General features: G+C 42.5%; 1 pseudogene; it reads right to left on the bottom strand.

Moving 5' to 3' along the window:
* Window positions 1–2,939: 2,939 nt before the first annotated feature.
* Window positions 2,940–4,205, bottom strand: LOC149249448 (calcium-transporting ATPase, endoplasmic reticulum-type pseudogene; annotated as a pseudogene).
* Between the last annotated feature and the right edge of the window lie 14,201 nt (window positions 4,206–18,406).

Raw genomic sequence — 18,406 nt, 5'->3', positions numbered from 1 at the left:
ATGGATGAAAGCTAACTCGAAGGAAGCTAATCTAATTGCAAAAAGAAACTAAGAGCCAAAAAGAAATGCAAACCCTAGCAAACCCTAATTCTACCAGCTAGTCCTACTGATGCAAAGGAGAGCATGCAAACTACTAAAAGAGATGCCATTACTTCTATGAAGGTAAAATACATGTGTCTAGACTACCTCTATCCGAAGAAAACATCTTTTTGTATTTTTGTTTAAGTTGTTGGAATTATCATGCATGTGCTTCTAACTATTTTTTACTGTGCAGAGGTGGATCAAGGAGGAGAAATGCTTGGGAAAGGTTGGGAAGGTTCATAGAGGGTCTAAGGGGTCCCTAACACCCTTCCAGAGAGTCTCACAAAGTTTGGCTGCCAAGAAACCGTGTTTATGAGCTTCTACAAGAAGTCTGCAGGGGTTCTACAGGATGTTCAGGATTTCTACAGGATGTTCTGTAATTCTTCTACAGGATGTTTCGAAATGGGATTTTGGAGCATGGATGGAGGGAAAAAGAGGGAGGAATGAGTATGGAGGTGAAATAGGGGTGTGAAGAGGTCTAGGACTTGGTGGATGAGGCTAAGGAGCGGTTGGATTTGTTCAAGGATGGAGGAAGTGATGATGCACAAGAATGTAGGAATTAGGGCAAGGTGGGGAAAGTATGGCAAATGAAGGGTACGAATCATGGACTAAGGGTTGGAGCAGATTATCTGATGTATTATGGGTAGATAGAGAAGGATAACAGGTGCTCTGCAAGTTATTTTTCGAATTTAACAAATGAAGACTTGGAAAATCAAGAACCTAATTACCTTGACCTAATCTGACCTAGATAGTAGCAAAAGAAATGGAACAGAAGTTTATTTGCACAAAATCAGATGAACTAACTATGCAACTAAGCAATCATAACCCTAAGCATGCAGTCAAAACTGATATCAAGTTTGACAACTAAGAATCCAACACTAATACTTGCATGGTGAAGCAAAACAGCGTTTTTGTGGGCAGCAAGGTCACCTTTGTCCCAACTCACGATCCCACTGAGGGAGAGGTAAGATCAGAGGTGCTTGAGCCCCTTTTTCCAAGGATCCTTTATGTTATTAATCTATCCAAATCAATCTGAACATGAAAATCTACTTTAATCATCAAAAGCAACCTAAATAACACAACAAGTTTTAAATCTAAATAGCAGATTTTACTCTAAGAATGCAGCAAAGACACATAAAGGTAAAAAAAGGAGGTACTGGGCGCTTGAGATGGGCCCAACCCCAAGAGCTACAGCCTCCTAAGAGAGATTTAGAGCTGGTGCAAAGCTGGATTCATCTTTATTGATCAAGAAATGAAGAGTTACATCAAAACTGTCCACAAGGAGAACTTGAAAATGAGCTGACAGCAAAACTAATCTATTGCCTAAAAATCGAACTACAAAATGACTACAACAAGACTATGAAATGACTAACTACCAGCTAACCCAAATGAGGCCCTAAGCCTTCTTATTTATACAAATTGAGGACCCCAACAGTCCTCCTAAACTTTAGGGACTCGGCTGCCCAAGACTTGTAGTTAACAACAGTCCTACTTGACTTGCTTGGCTGCCCTTGTGTTGATTGATTTGGTGGCTCTTGAACTCCGAGATGATGGTGGAGAATTCGAGGTAAGGGCCCATAAATGAGGGGAACACCTTCCTAAAAATACTCTCCACGAATTTGGCTGCCAAGTGCTCATTTCAACCATTGATTTTGTCTCCAAATTGACCAAAAAGGCTACACAAAGCACACATTAGACTTGTTGGCATAATGACTAACCCAATTCACTCTATTAGCATAAATATAATTAAAAACATGCAATAAACTAATGAGAATGGTGGATTAAGTCGAATTAGGAGGTTGAATGAGCCCAAATAATTATCCATTTTTGGGGCTCATCATCACCCCCCTACTGAAAGTGTTGCTCATCCTCTGAGCAACCAATCTATCTCCTCATCTTTGATGGCCCTGGTGGCCTCCCTGTCATCCCAAGATTTTGAAGTGATGTCCTCTTTTCTGTCATGAAACCATGCTTTTCTCTTTGCTTCTTCCCACTACTTGATCCTTTTTCTAGAGAATTCTCAGCTTTGGTATGATTGTGCAAATATACTCAATCTGATGGTGGCAATGGTGGTGAAAGGAGATGAAATCAGTGGAGGATGGATGAAAAGAGTGGCTGCATGCCTCCTCAACAAACTTCAAGCTTCAAATCCCTCTCCATACTTGATTCTGGCCTGCCCAAAGGCTTCTACAGGATGTTTCTGGTAAAAATACAGAACTTCCTGTAGAAAGTCCTGTAGCTTCCTGTAGAAGGTTGAACCATGACTAAATTGTGTCTGAACCCTGAAAAAAATGAGTGTTCATGGAGGGGATGGATGTGCTTAGGGTGGCCAGCACAGGTGCTGCCTCCCTAGCTAAAATCTCGGCCAATTTCTCCTTCTGCTGCCCTTTCTCTAAACTTCCTGTAGAAAGTCCCAAACAACGCAAAGCCTTTGAACTCATTTGATGAAACTTCCTCAAGAGTAATTCCCTTGATGCATCATCTAATTCAACAACTGATCCATCTGCAAGTTGTTGAAAAGCACTCCTTTCAAGCAAATTTTCCATGGCGCCCTTCACTAGCAGACGATTTTGTCCCATTGGTTCCATGACAATAACACCCATGGATTTTTGATCACAATCAAACTCCAATAAAGCCCGCCTCTTTGATCTCTGTATCCACCAATCACAATTGCCCAATTTCACTGTGCCACTGTTGAGAATGGCACTTGTATCACCTACCATTGGGTCTAGAACTCCCATTTTTTCAACCAATACCTTCAAGGCTGCCTCAGTGGGAATACCAGTAGCACGGAACTGGTGACCTTGACAAGATATCCCTACATCATTGCAAACTGCAGCAACTTCTACCAGAGTTTCTCAATTTTCCCCCATATTATGTGCAGGCCAATCCAATATTTTTCCATCCTCAGGATTATATGTTGTTCCTTCAACAGTAAACTCTCTAAGTGAACCAGCACTGTGCCCTATGGCTATAAACTCACTGACAGACATCTGATTGGTTGTAAGAGTACCTGTCTTATCAGAGTAAATCATTGTGGTGCAACCCAAAGTCTCCACGCTCGGTAACTTACGCACAATAGCATTCTTTTGTGCCCTCTTACAAGTGCCAAGAGCCAAACATGTAGTAATCACAGCAGGCAATCCCTTTGGTATAGCATCAACTGCCAGAGCAACAACAACCTTAAAGCAGTACATACATTTCTCAAAGGAAAACCTGATATTATTTTGTTTTGGCCACCCATCTATGACTTCCCATGAAAGAAAATATTTGTAGTTCATGATCCAGACAAGAATACAAATGGCACCAATCACTGTTGTCAGTCTTTCACCAAATTCATCTAACTTTCTTTTCAAAGGGGTATCATGACATTCCATTGAAGCTTCCTGAATTTGTGCCTGAATTTTACCTATTTCTGTAAACATGCCAGTGCTCACAACAATGCATGTGCAGCAGCCATTGGTAACTGTAGTTCCTGCAAACACCATGCATGCTTTTGACTGCAACTCACAGTCACACAAGGTGGCTGGATATGTTCTTTTGACCACAGGCATGCTCTCTCTAGTCAGGGAGCTCTGCTCCATCCTAAAGGTGGATGTCTTGAGGGACACAATTCTCATGTCTGCAGGAACCTTGTCTCCCACCTTCAGTTCCACTATATCTCCTGGAACAAGTTCTCTGGAGGGAAGATCTACAACATAATGTCCATCTCTCAAGACCTTTGCATGATCAGATTGCATTTCTTTGAGAGCTTCCAAAGCCTTCTCAGAATTATTCTCCTGCCATACTCCAACAATGGCATTGAGGATGAGAATCGGGAGAATGACCAGGGGCTCTACATAGGCTGTTATGCCCTCCTCAGAAGACACATTATCACGAAAGTAGGCGAGAAGAAATGAAATGTCAGCTGCCAGCAGAAGTATTTTAACAACTGTATCATCAAATTGATCCACTACCAGCTTCCACAAAGGTGTACCATTTTTCTTCTGGAGCTCATTCCATCCATATATTTGACGACGTTTTTCCACTTCATGAGAATTTAAACCATTCTCTAAGCTCACATCATATTCTTCTAAGCATTCTTCAACAGTTTTAGACCAAGCAAGGAATATCTTGTCCTCCATGGACTATGAAATAGATGATCAGATTCTGAATTCAAACAGATTGCTCCACCATTAACAGATCTATAATGCGTTTGAAAAACTCCAAAATCAATACTTTCAAGAACCCTGGTAACCTTGGACACGAGCTTTAACTACTTTTCTCATTTCAAGCTCGAATTTTGACAAAAATCTCGGGTTTTCCTTCTGCAGAGTTGTTTTCTGCGTTTCCTGTAGACGACTTCCTGTAGAAACGCCTGTAGAGTGTGATAGGTGGGAGATTTTTTTTTAAAACGGCAGAAATCTAAGAAATCAGGAAGAAAACTTGTAGAGGACCATTGGTTAACTGATCTGGAAGTGGTGGACATGTGCTTCAGTTGACCGTAGTTGAACAAAGAGTGGTGAGAGTTTCAGCCGAGCGTCGTTTAACTGCAGCGTGATTTGTGGTGAGCTGGAAAAAACATGTGTTGTCTTTATTCAAACTACAGTGATGTTATAAACTGTATGTTCTCCTCTATCTGTTACTTATTTGACATCCTGTGCACTGGAGTTCAACAGATCTACCACTAACTGTGTTTTTCAACTTCCACGTGAATGACTTACCCATGCATGCTGCGTGATTTTTGCCTGGATGAGTGCAATCGAATATGGCTAGCTTCCTGGCTAAATCCCCCCATCTCATTCGTTCATGTAGTGCTTAGATTAGATTCATGCAATAGAGGAACAAGGTTTAGTCACGTACCTGAAGTCAGATGGTTGCTGTGAGGTGCTTTTTGCTGCTGCATGCTCATATTCTGCTGCTACATGCTTGGATCCTTTGGTTGCATGAGGGCTTGGCTGATGATTTTTGGTTTTTTTCCTTGTGCAAGTGTCCTCTGGCTGGATGCATGCTGCAGGAGTTCATTTCCACGTTCAGATCTGCACCTTCAAGCTGCTGCTGCTGAATTTTCACAGGACCAGAACTTGTTTTCGCCATTGCTCCCAAACGGTAAACCGGATCGATCTGAAAATTTCTGAGCATGTTCCTATCATCATGATGCACCTCCCATAGCAAAATCATGATCAATGGATGCACAGATTTTGAGAAAAATGGAAAATGACTGAAGATTTCAGAGATCAATTTCTCAGAAACCGTGCATCGGAATTGGGTGAAACTACCTGGGTAGGCTACTATCACCTATGTGCATCTCCCCATGAAACAGGTTTTGAAACGGACGCACGGATATGGAGAAAATGAAAAAATGGCTGATGGTGATGGAGGCTAATTTCTTGGAAACCGTGCACCGGAATTGGCTGAAACTGCTCAGGCATGTTGCCATCACCCCTATACAATTCCCCATAAAACGGTTTTTCAAATGGATGCATGGTTTTCAAGTTATGGAAGAAACAAATTCTGTTCTTTGTGTTTTTTCTTCAAGGCATTTTGCAGTTTTGTTGCATGGTAAGAAAACTGAGCTTGGGTTGTGATGCAGGCATGGAGATGATGGAGGAGGAGTTTTAAGATTGCAGGAGGACTTCTGAACCCTTGAGGAAGCTACCATGTTCGCCAAACCACCTTTTTGAAATCCATTTCTAGCTTCCTACAATTTCTACATGAACTTCCTGTAGAAGCACAATGAAGAAGCACAACGAGGTGGAAAAGATGATGGAAAAGGGTGAGGAATGGGAACATGGATGCTTGCAGGCATAACCAATGGATTCCAAGCTTTAGACCCCCTTCCAAAATCGAATTTGGCTTGCTTGAAGGTTCTACAGGATGTTTCCTGTAGAAATATAGAACTTCCTATAGAAGGCACAAAAACTCCTTTGTCTTTGTTTTGAGTGATCCTCCTGACCTGCAATGTCATTGCTACAACATGAAATTATTCAATGGAAATTAGCTTTATTTTTCTTTTTATTTTTCTCTTTTTTTTTGAAAAACAACTAGGGCGCCTCATGGAGGTTTTCACCCTAATTGCCTACCCTAGGCGCCTCCAAGGGAGGTTTTCACCCAGAGATATTATTCTCTTTTCTCTTTTTTCCCAACCCATTGACCGCCTCATGGAGGTTTTCAATCAATGAGCCAATCTAAGGCGCCTCTGAGGAGGTTTTCACCTTAGATTTTTATTCTCTTCTTATTTTCATTTTTTTTTTTTTTTTTTTTTCTCTACCCTACCCTACTTGAAAAACAAAATTGTTCTCAAGTATAAGAATACTTCCAATGGAGCCATGTGCACATCGAGATTAGAGACAAGATGATGTGAAGGCTCGAAATGCATGCTTTGATAGGTATCCAGATCTCAGAGACCAAATGATCTGACCTTGAAGGGATCAAACATAGCTGAGGAAGAGAGTACTGCTGCAACTTAGTGACTGTCTGGAACCATGTCTCAATATAGCTTTGATATCCTTGGTCCTTTTGCTGATCTGGATCATTCTTCATGTCACCTTCTATCATGACTTTCTCATCTTCCTCCTTTTGCTGATCTGGATCATTCTTCATGTCACTTTCTATCATGACTTTCTCATCTTCCTCCTTTTGCTGATCTTTCTCTTGAATACATGGAAGATTTGATGGTAACCATGAGGGAACTCCCTCGATCTCTGATTTTGATCTCTTCTCTTCATCAAGTGCAATCCATGGTTCTTTGATCTCCTCTCTTGAATCTTCTTTTGCTGGATGTGATCCTTCAATGCTTTCAAGATGATCTCTTTTTTGCAATGCTTTTCCTGAGCTATTGAGCTCAAAAGGAGTCATTTGGACATGTTGTGCCTCAGCTTTGCAATTGGGTTGAGCTACTCCATTGTATGGTTTTGGAAATGGTGGTATGGGTAGTTGAGTGGGGGTGTAGATTTGAGATGGATGTGTATGGGGTTGCGGTTGGGCAGGCATTTGGGGTTGCCTTGGTGGAGCAGGAGGCGATGGTTGTGGATGAGCAGGTGGTGGAGGAAAAGAAGCGGGAGGAGTGTTGTATTGGGGCCTCCACCCCTGTTGAGGTGCATTCCACTGAGGTTGTGGCTGAGCATAAGAGTGAAATGAATGAGCAGTCGGTTGGGCATAATATGGATCTGTGAAGGAACAAGGAGGAGGTGTGAACCAGGAAGGATGAGTAGGGGGACCCCAAGAAGGCATGAAAGTGGCTTGATAGGGGTCATAACAGGTCTCGGGTGTCCCTTGCAGTTCCTGCTGGTAAGATCTAGGTCCATGTGACCTCCTTTGGTTCATATAATAGAGTGATTCAGTGGCTCCTTTGGCTCTTTGATATGCAGCTTTGATTCTAGGTAAGGAAGAGCACTGATCTGTAGGATGGTATTCTTCACATACAAAACACACTTCTATGGAGTACAATGGACATTCGTTCCTAGGATGCCTTCTAGTGCACCTAGGACAAAAAATGGCCAAAGCCCTCTTGGCTTCTTCTTCCTTCTTTTGGATCCGCAAGGTATCCAGTTGCATGGCAAGAAACTGCCTCATATCACTCTTGAAATCTTCGATCTGATTTTCAAATTCGTCTTTGGACAAGGTGCTGCTCCCAACATATCTGCTTGTAGCCATTTGCTCAAGAGGAATGGTTTCTTCTTCTTCTTCCCTTGAGGTTCTTTAAATATGTCTTGCTGTCCACCTAAGGGTTCTTTAATCACAGCCATCGAAGAAGAGAGAATGTTGGCTGTGTGAAGCAGTGGGGGTGTTGTGTATCATTTTTCTAACTTATCTCTACTCCTACAAGGCATGAAATGAAATCTTTTTGGTTGATTTTTGCTTTTTCTACTTCTACCTGCAAAACTGAAATAGATTGAACTGCAACTAACTATCTTGCTAAAATGAAAATGCGAAATTGAAATGAAAGCAGGAAAGGACTAATCTATTTTGCTCAAATGAAATTGCACGAATGAAATGCTAGTGTACGCTTGCGGAATTGAAATGCTAATCTACTCTTGCAGAAATGAAATTGCGGAATTGAAATGCTAATCTATGAAAGCGGGAAATGCTAATCTACTTTTGCATAAACGAAATTGCATAATGGAAATGAAATAAATTACTTAGCGGAAGATTGTAGTGGAAAATAGAAGAAAAGCAGCAATCACCAATACTCTGATGCTTCCCCGGCAACGGCGCCAAAAAGATGGTGAGCCCCAGTATTGTAGCAATAATGCTTCAACTCCTGGAACTCCCTTCTTTAATTTTATCAACCCGGTAGTTCGTAACAAACTTGGAAGCGACAGTGCTGTATGCACAAGTACTAGCTCTTGCCGCAGCTGTCACTTGATCAGCTGGCACAAGTCCGCTCGGAGCTTAAGCCAACTTCTATGAGCTCTTAGAAGAAGCTTTTTAATTGATGGATGAAAGCTAACTCGAAGGAAGCTAATCTAATTGCAAAAAGAAACTGAGAGCCAAAAAGAAACGCAAACCCTAGCAAACCCTAATTCTACCAGCTAGTCCTACTGACACAAAGGAGAGCATGCAAACTACTAAAAGAGATGCCATTACTTCTATGAAGGTAAAATACATGTGTCTAGACTACCTCTATCTGAAGAAAACATCTTTTTGTATTTTTGTTTAAGTTGTTGGAATTATCATGCATGTGCTTCTAACTATTTTTGACTGTGCAGAGGTGGATCAAGGAGGAGAAATTCTTGGGAAAGGTTGGGAAGGTTCATAGAGGGTCTAAGGGGTCCCTAACACCCTTCCAGAGAGTCTCACAAAGTTTGGCTGCCAAGAAACCGTGTTTATGAGCTTCTACAGGAAGTCTGTAGGGGTTCTACAGGATGTTCAGGATTTCTACAGGATGTTTTGAAATGGGATTTTGGAGCATGGATGGAGGGAAAAAGAGGGAGGAATGAGTATGGAGGTGAAATAGGGGTGTGAAGAGGTCTAGGACTTGGTGGATGAGGCTAAGGAGCGGTTGGATTTGTTCAAGGATGAAGGAAGTGATGATGCACAAGAATGTAGGAATTAGGGCAAGGTGGGGAAAGTATGGCAAATGAAGGGTACGAATCATGGACTAAGGGTTGGAGCAGATTATCTGATGGATTATGGGTAGATAGAGAAGGATAACAGGTGCTCTGCAAGTTATTTTTCGAATTTAACAAATGAAGACTTGGAAAATCAAGAACCTAATTACCTTGACCTAATCTGACCTAGATAGTAGCAAAAGAAATGGAACAGAAGTTTATTTGCACAAAATCAGATGAACTAACTATGCAACTAAGCAATCATAACCCTAAGCATGTAGTCAAAACTGATATCAAGTTTGACAACTAAGAATCCAACACTAATACTTGCATGGTGAAGCAAAACAACGTTTTTGTGGGCAGCAAGGTCACCTTTGTCCCAACTCACGATCCCACTGAGGGAGAGGTAAGATCAGAGGTGCTTGAGCCCCTTTTTCCAAGGATCCTTTATGTTATTAATCTATCCAAATCAATCTGAACATGAAAATCTACTTTAATCATCAAAAGCAACCTAAATAACACAACAAGTTTTAAATCTAAATAGCAGATTTTACTCTAAGAATGCAGCAAAGACACATAAAGGTAAACAAAGGAGGTACTGGGCGCTTGAGATGGGCCCAACCCCAAGAGCTACAGCCTCCTAAGAGAGATTTAGAGTTGGTGCAAAGATGGATTCATCTTTATTGATCAAGAAATGAAGAGTTACATCAAAACTGTCCACAAGGAGAACTTGAAAATGAGCTGATAGCAAAACTAATCTATTGCCTAAAAATCGAACTAAAAAATGACTACAACAAGACTATGAAATGACTAACTACCAGCTAACCCAAATGAGGCCCTAAGCCTTCTTATTTATACAGATTAAGGACCCCAACAGTCCTCCTAAACTTTAGGGTCTCGGCTGCCCAAGACTTGTAGTTAACAACAGTCCTACTTGACTTGCTTGGCTGCCCTTGTGCTGATTTATTTGGTGGCCCTTGAACTCCGAGCTGATGGTGGAGAATTCGAGGTAAGGGCCCATAAATGAGGGGAACACCTTCCTAAAAATACTCTCCACGAATTTGGCTGCCAAGTGCTCATTTCAACCATTGATTTTGTCTCCAAATTGACCAAAAAGGCTACACAAAGCACACATTAGACTTGTTGGCATAATGACTAACCCAATTCACTCTATTAGCATAAATATAATTAAAAACATGCAATAAACTAATGAGAATGGTGGATTAAGTCGAATTAGGAGGTTGAATGAGCCCAAATAATTATCCATTTTTGGGGCTCATCAGGGGACAGGCGCGGCCACTTATTGATCCACATTCGGATGCTTTCCTCCATGAGCACCCAAAAGATATTTGTCTCACGAATCCACTTCGTGTCCTTAGTAGCCCAAAGCGACACATACTTGCAGCCTCTGGTAAGTCCTATTCAATGCTCGGGAACTGACTGTCCTCTGGAAGTTCTCTCGCTACCAGCAGAATGGACAAGAGTAACCACGCGTAGTGGAAGGTCTTACCCTACTCCTGGGTTTCCTTGTAGTTAGTCAAGAATTCCTTGCAGAGGAACTCGGCCCAGTTGAATTGGCCCCCCTTTGCGCATTGTTCGGTCAATGCAACTACCGGCACTAGTACCTCATCGGCACGGCATTTTCTCATTACCTTCCCAGCCAGGAGTTGGGTGGCTATGCGCACCCCTTTATATTTGATGTTGCTAATTGTGTAAACCATCTTTTTCTTCTCGAGCTTATATTTTTTCTTCATGGCCTTCATGAGAGCCAAATCTCCGCTTTTTCCTGCTATCGATGCAGGGTCCTTTCCCTTACATGGAAGTCGAGAAATTCTATGGATGAGATCCACCGTGATGGGAATAGGCTCCTCCAGCCATAAGTACCCATTGTACACTAGGCAAAACAGTTGCCTGATGATGAAAATAGTGATGGGTGCATGGTGAAAGTGTGGAATCCATAGTAGATGAAGCAATCTGGCCTTCTCCACACCGTGCAACCATTCATGGCTCTAATGTTGTGACTGGCCCCTCCGTGCTTTGCTTCATGAGGCTCTCTATCTCTAAGTGTGGGAACTTCTCACTATCCATGAGGTCCCAATCTTCAAACTTCATTGTGGGCATGCGGCCCAAGTGCGAGCCCTCAAACACAATTCCAACGGGGAGGAGCAGGGTCTGGAGTGCACTCTTGGTGGCATCCAGATCCTTTGTTATCTTAGTTTTCCCTTTTCGCAGAGGGACGTACTCAAGCAATTTCACTGCAGAGCGCACTGGCTAGATGTCCTCTTCCATGTCCTCTGCTTCCTCTACCTTAGCAATGAGAGTCTACAGGTCCTCCTCCTCATCATTTGTCTCAATGGTGACAGCCTTACCCTTTTCTTCCATTGAGAGCTTACTAAACCATGGATTCCACGGGGACATGCGGATTGGTCTCGCTGCTTGCTTATCTTTTTTCGGCCTCGGCGTCTGAGGTGATTTTAGGATTTCTAGTGTGACCCCAGTATCTTCGGGAACATCGTTGTCTGTGGAGTTCTGCATGACCTTGTCGGTGGTTCATTTGCAAAGCCCAAACCTCTTCTGGTAGCCACCATCTTGTTTGAACTGTTTGTGATCGTTCACGAACTTCGAGGCTTGAATATCGATCAGAGCTCAACACTCTGTGCTCTAATCAACTGCTCAAATCTCAAGTGAATAAGTGTTGTCTCGTGGTTAGCCTCTGGGGTTTTATAGCACCTTTTGAATTCAAATTCGACCGTTCCCCATAATTCTGGGCCATCAATGCTTTCTTGGCAGCAAATTGTCCCAAATCTTGCCCTTAATTTGCGTCTTAAATGCCCACCTCCCACTCCTTTTTGCCTTAAATTGGACATCCCATCATGAACAGTGACACCAACGGTCACTTCCCAGCCTACCCACGTAGCAGTGCAGCCCCCAATGCGTGGGTGCGAACCTTGTGACATGTTGGTTTTGCGCACACTCCCCTTATTTCACAGCTCGCAAATACACTCTTTTATAGTCCCGCGCTCTCTTTCAGTTGCCTGGAGCACAGAGACTGTGCTTCCTATGGCTAGTTAGGTGGTCGCACCACCTATGCAAGGCTTCAACTCGCCTTCCAGTATAGTCCTCAAAAGATCCTTAATTTCCCTTGTGACAACTGGCGTCGTGCATTCTATCGTATGTAGTGCACTTCCCTGATTACCACGTTTGATGAGATGCGGTTGTAGCCATGGTAGTAGAGTCATAAATTCTCAGCGATACTCTTCTAGTTCAGTGGTATGATCATCTGCACCTTGCCTTATCATCCTTGGTTTATCGATGAGACATGCTTACTTGATCTCGTTTTTTAGCCTCTTGATCTCAGTGTCCATAAAAATGCTTTTCTTCCTCAATCATAACTGGTCTTTTTCGAGTTCACGAAGTCTAAGGTTCCCTTGCCGAATGGCTTCCTGAATCTTTATGTGTTTGACCTCACGTAGTTGTGTGATTTCTTCGTCCTGGTCTTCGCGCACTGTCACAACTGTGGAAGCTCTTACGGGTGGACTCCTCTTTGCATTCTATTCAGAAATTATGGTCTCTACCCTATTTCACACCTTTGGAATCGTTTCCACAGTCAGGGTTTTTCACATGGTCCTATAGGCCCATCGAACTGTTGGTACCCGCAGGTCCCAGTCAGTGCGTCTCGCCTAGTGAACCCTGTTCAATACTTTGCACACCCTATTGAATTCCTCTCCGTGGATAATTAGTATCATGCATCACCTTTCCTACTACTGCGGTTTGTTTCGATTCTCTATTCTGGGAGTTGTGTGCACTTGTGCGGGCTGTACATCATATGTCCGTACCCATCGAGAAAGGTGGGTGTGCAAGTCATTCCGACCCTGCTAACTAGCTCACATTTTGAGTTGGGGTTTTCCAAAGTGTAGGCATGTCATCCTTTTGCATCCGCACCAGTCCTCAAAACTTCCCTGATGTGTACCCCACCATCGTGTGGGTGTTGCGTGCAATGCCCACTTCAGAGCATCGAATCGCTGCTGTTTTGGTACTGCGCTTTCAAATTTGTTCAAGAATTCATCCACCACTGTCAACCCATCATATGTAGGCAGATCCCTTGCCTCTATTGTCACACAACACAGTGATCTAACCATCATGTTGCAATTAAGCATTGTTACTTCATGCAATGGACTCTGCCATCGCTCTATCTCTTCTTTTGAACCCGAAGTGCAGGAGCTTTCACGCTTCCATGAAATCCTTCCATCTGCAGTCAGATTCACCCAATCCTCTTCTTGCACGGTTATCTTGTAGATAAAATTGAGGTTGTCATCACTATCGTCGTTGCACACTGGTTTAGTGTATCATGCTCCTTCAGCTGGATCTAGCGGTACTACTATGCATAGTGGACTTTTTTCAAAGATCAATTTGCGCTTCTTTAGATTTATGACACCGTTCATATCGGTGGCCCGGTCTATTCCTAGTAGCATGGGATAGGGATTACTATCATCAACAATCTTTATCACTTAAAAATTTGCCTACATGCTCACACCTTCAATGTTTACTGTTATCCCTTGGTATCTTCCCATGGGTAAGGTCTTCTGTTGGTTGACCATTCATAACTGAATAGGAGACCACTATAGCGCGAGTTTGCCCATGCATTCCTATGTTTGTTTTGGCAATACATTTGTGTTTGATCTGAGATCCAAGATTACCCGATCCATTTCATATTCGCCAATTTGCGCAGTCAACCTCATTTCCCTTCCTGTGTGCAATGCATGCTTACCAAGTTTTCAGACAACGTACAACTCTTTTGACCCTTCACACCTAGTGATAAGTTCCTGTAGTCCTTTCGTTGCCTTGCTGTTGTGTAGCAGTTTCATGCATGTCTCCAGAAAGGTAGTGAGAATTGAAGGATCCATACCTGGTTCTAGTTGATCCTTACTACCTGAAGTGGAGGCCTCTATGAAGCTCTTCTTAGCTTCCATGAATGTATCCTTCACGCGTTCTAAATCAAATTTGGGTTCCTTTGTAGGAGCCTTTCAAACCCTTGCACTTTCTTCTGACTGTTTCCCTTATCATCACCAGTGGTCACACCGCTCGTGAGCATCATGTTTACATTTAGGTCTTTTTCGCGTGGTTCAAACCTCATCATCTACAAATTCTGAGTCGGAGGGGGCTGAAGTGCCCCATTTTTGCGCAGTCTCGCTATCAGTGTAGGGCAGTCTTCTACCTCATGATCAAACTGAGTACAGTAAAAAAATAAGGTCCTTATTAGTTTTGTATAATCGCGGGCATAGTGCCTTGGCCCTCCGCAATTATAACAAATTAACTGTTTGCAACCCCTTCCTGGTCCCATTCCACCTCGACCTCGACCGCACCCTTGAAATCTAGCGCGCACCATTCCTATATTCAGGTCGAGGACTCGTGTTTTGGTCTGCACCCGATAGGTAGGAGTTCGGTCCATCATTACTTCGTAGCTTCTGTAGGTGTACTCAGCATGGCCTACAAACCAGCAGAAGTTACAAAACAATTGTTGGGACGTCTGCGTATACTTTTGCAATAGATGACAATTATCCATAGTGTGTTTTCCTCCTATCTGACAGATTGTGCACCATAATGTAGGCGCCACGCTCGATCCTACCTGTGCCTCAGGCTTTAATGTTGTCATCCCTCCTCCTGCCGAGTAATTTGTGAACACTGGACAATGGTCCTTGTCATGCCCCTGGCCTTTGCATTTTATGCACCATACCTCCTCATGCACCTTTGGCCGAGGTTTCCTATCCTGTTTCAAACTCTGCATTTCCAGACACAGATTTTGCAGTTGCACGTGGATTTGTTGGACTCCCAGACCAGGGTCTTGTATAGGGGTCTCATGCAATCTCATCACCATCTCCAAAGCTTCTACCTAGGTGGAATGTTTTTGTTGTGATAACGTTGTCCTTAAGTGCGGTTTCAGTGATACTACAAGCCATGTGTGGTGTTGTCCATCTGTCAATGTCATGTTGGCTTCACGAATCATACCCTTCAGTATTTGGTCCAGATCCCAGGGGGTCTCGTCTAGGAGCATCGTGATCTCCTTAAACCCGATGATTGATTGTGTTTTCGACTTTGGCCTGCTAAATTCCCTATTCAATGCGATCTGGATTTCTGTGATTCTTGCATTTGGATGGTCGTTAGAATGCTTGATGTACCATGTTAATGCGCGATCCTGCAACGTGCTCACCAGCATAGCCTTCTTGATATTGTCATCCATGATGCCTTGTGCTTCCCATACTGCTCTTACCACGAACCAGAATTGGTCCGGATATTCATTCCCCACTCCTTTGAATAATGGTAGTTTGATCGCACTCGCCATACTGAACTGTGGTGGTGGCGGAGGTGAGGAGGGTGAGACAAGTGGTGGTGTAGGTGGAGGTGGTAGGCACGAAATTCGCTACCTTATCAGACTGATCAAGCTTCTCAGAGAGACTTTCGCAAGCTCTTCCTCACTTTCCCATGAGGGAGAAATTAAGGGACTGGTTTCCAATTCTTCACTACTTCTGCTTCTGTAGATCTTCCCACTTCGCGTAGTCCCAAACATTAATTTATTCGCATATTTCACTTTTCACACAATAGAATCTTAATCCAAGTGTTCAAAGATTTGATATACTTACCTCACGGTCCCTTAAGGAAATGTTGCTCCGCCTCATTGTAGCTGATGGTCGTGTCTACTGTGAACTCAGTGATAAATCCTCCTATAATTCGTTCGAGCCAATGGTCCATAGCTCGCATGATCTTTTCTCCTGATGCTTCTAGTCTACACACTACTTCTAAAGTCCACATGATTGGTCTATCGAGCCTACACCTTCCCTAACTGTCTGCTAGCTTTGTGATCCACTTATACAACTAAGAAGGAAAGGATGCAAAGAAAATTTCTTGGATTTCCATATACAAGTAGCGCTCCAACCACTATTCCCTAGATACTCATAGATTTCTATTTTCATGCACCGTGAACTCATGAATCTTCTTTTCCAACCACCCTTCAATTTATTTCTTTGTTGTATTCCAGTGGCACGACATTAGACATCCCTTATGCAGATCCTGGTCCCAACAACGGAACCATTTGCTGGCTTGTATGGGCCTGACCCAGGTTCAGAGGTGATTTAGCTAAGAAAATCCTAGTACTACTGGCCATTTTGGCAACAGCCCGTAGAGTGCGGACTGAGGCCTCACCCAAAGTAGTATGGGAGGGTGCTAGAACAAGGTTTCTGCATCCTAGGGATGTCTGATGAGCTTCTGGCGGTCTGTAGTTTGACCCTGTACGCACGTTGCTATGTGCACCTATTAGTCCTTCGCAACCTGTGATGCTTCCTCCGCATAGCCCTACCTAGGGCACGATCCATATTATACCCAAGTTCCTTACTATTTAACCTGTTATTACCCGATTACTTAACTTATCTGTGTAAGACTAGTGATAATTAATAGTATATACAGCAATCATATAAGTGTGCATGATAAACAAAATAGTATAAATGTAAAGAATGCAATACATAATCAGATGCACTGAATTTGGAATCAACTTCTCTTTATTATTCTTTGTTCAAGGTTACAGACTTGACACTGCCCTGCAGGGGTCTGTGCACTCAGTTGTGGACTCTACTAGGCCTCTGCGCACTTAGCTACAGAGCCTCTTCCTACTACTACGACCCAATACCTTAGACTCTTACTTTATGTTTGAACCATTCGTATTCATCTATCTCTCCAATTGGCTATCTTTACAACTTAGAGCCTCGCTCTATTTATACAATCCCATGGTTCACGGACCATGGGTAGGCCAACATGACATTACATTACATAACAATAATTACGGTAGAAAGCCCTATGACTCAGCCCATACTTCGTGCTCCGTGTCAGAAATTTGCAAAGTTTTACAATAAATTTGACCAAAAGTTGGGCTTTGAGCCCCAAAACATGTTGTGGGGGGATTCCATGCCCAACAAGTTCAAGTTTTTATGTTTTCCTACTTTTGTGAGCTAACATAGGAGAGAATCTTGGATATTTCTTAGTAAACTTGTTCCTTTGACCCATAGAAACTCATTAGGGTTCACTAACACTCTTCTCGAGGTAATAAATAGAGTTACCCTAGGCACTAACACACCGTTAGCCTCGCTAGGAAGCTTTATAAAGTAGGTTGTTGGTGTTTAGACAGCGTTAGCTTGACAACTGGGCCTGTGAACTTGGTCAGTCCTTTAGTCATCATGTATTTCTCCTCTAAGCTAGTGAGGAGGTCATTTTCTTGTATAACAATATCTTAGAAAGGTTCTTTGTGGAAACTTCCTTGAGGAACCAAGGTCTAAGTTTCCTCTCTTTAGCATGCCCAAGTACCAAGACCCATGTCCAGTTCTCAAAATCTCTTAATTATTTCCATATCCCCATTTTAGCACCAAATATTCCCTCGTGAGGTCATCTATGGTGGTTTAACGTGTAATTCGTGACCCTTGATCCCTAAAAGCTACCTAAAACCTGGAGAGGTTGGGTATGTTGATTTTAGGCATCATGTTTGGCCCTAGATCCCTAAAAACTTTTCACTTTGATGAAGGCTTAATTTTCCTACATTGACCATATTTGATGGCAATGGCATCAACATAAATCAATCACTAGTGCTAATATAATATATTCTCAACACTCTACTCCACTCTATTTATTCCCTTCATACCTAAAATCCAAAGTTCAGAGTAATAGGTTAGGGCCCATGCAGTGGAGCTCACACAGTTTTAGCCAAATCCGTCTTAGCCTAAGGTAATCCAGAGTTTGAGGAAATTCCTAACTTGGAGACACGAAGTCTAGTTTTTATTATTCTATGATTTTTATAATAATGTTTGTGTTGTATGTGCCAAATGGTCAAATTTGGTACAGGGGCCCACACTGGTCTAGGGGTTTACGTTATTTTTTACCCTATTCCTTTTCAATATCTATTGTTATTGACACAACCAATCAAACTCTTGAATCTAACTTACTAGAATTTCCAATAGTTGGACTTGTGACAACGTCGATTCCTTAATAAATAAATACACATGGTTACAATAATCAAAATTTCATTCACATAATGCGATTAACCTTGGATGGGTGATCTTCTCTATTTATAGAGATTGAGAATTTGACCAACATGTCTTCATTTCTTTGGCTGGATGGATATCATAAGGATCTGAGTATTGAGCTAAAATTCCTTGTCTCTCTTTAGTCCATTCAACTAGATTCTACACAAAATCCATTCTTTGTTCGTTGATTTACCATTTTCAGATTACAAAGTGAAATCACACCTTCTCTTA

The sequence above is a fragment of the Pinus tabuliformis genome, chromosome 7, assembly GCF_031772625.1.
Source record: "Pinus tabuliformis cultivar Carrire ecotype Pingquan chromosome 7, CPIR1, whole genome shotgun sequence".
NCBI lineage: Eukaryota > Viridiplantae > Streptophyta > Pinopsida > Pinales > Pinaceae > Pinus > Pinus tabuliformis.
The sequence above is the reverse complement of the archived record's forward strand: the minus strand, read 5'-3'. Positions and strand labels throughout refer to the sequence as shown.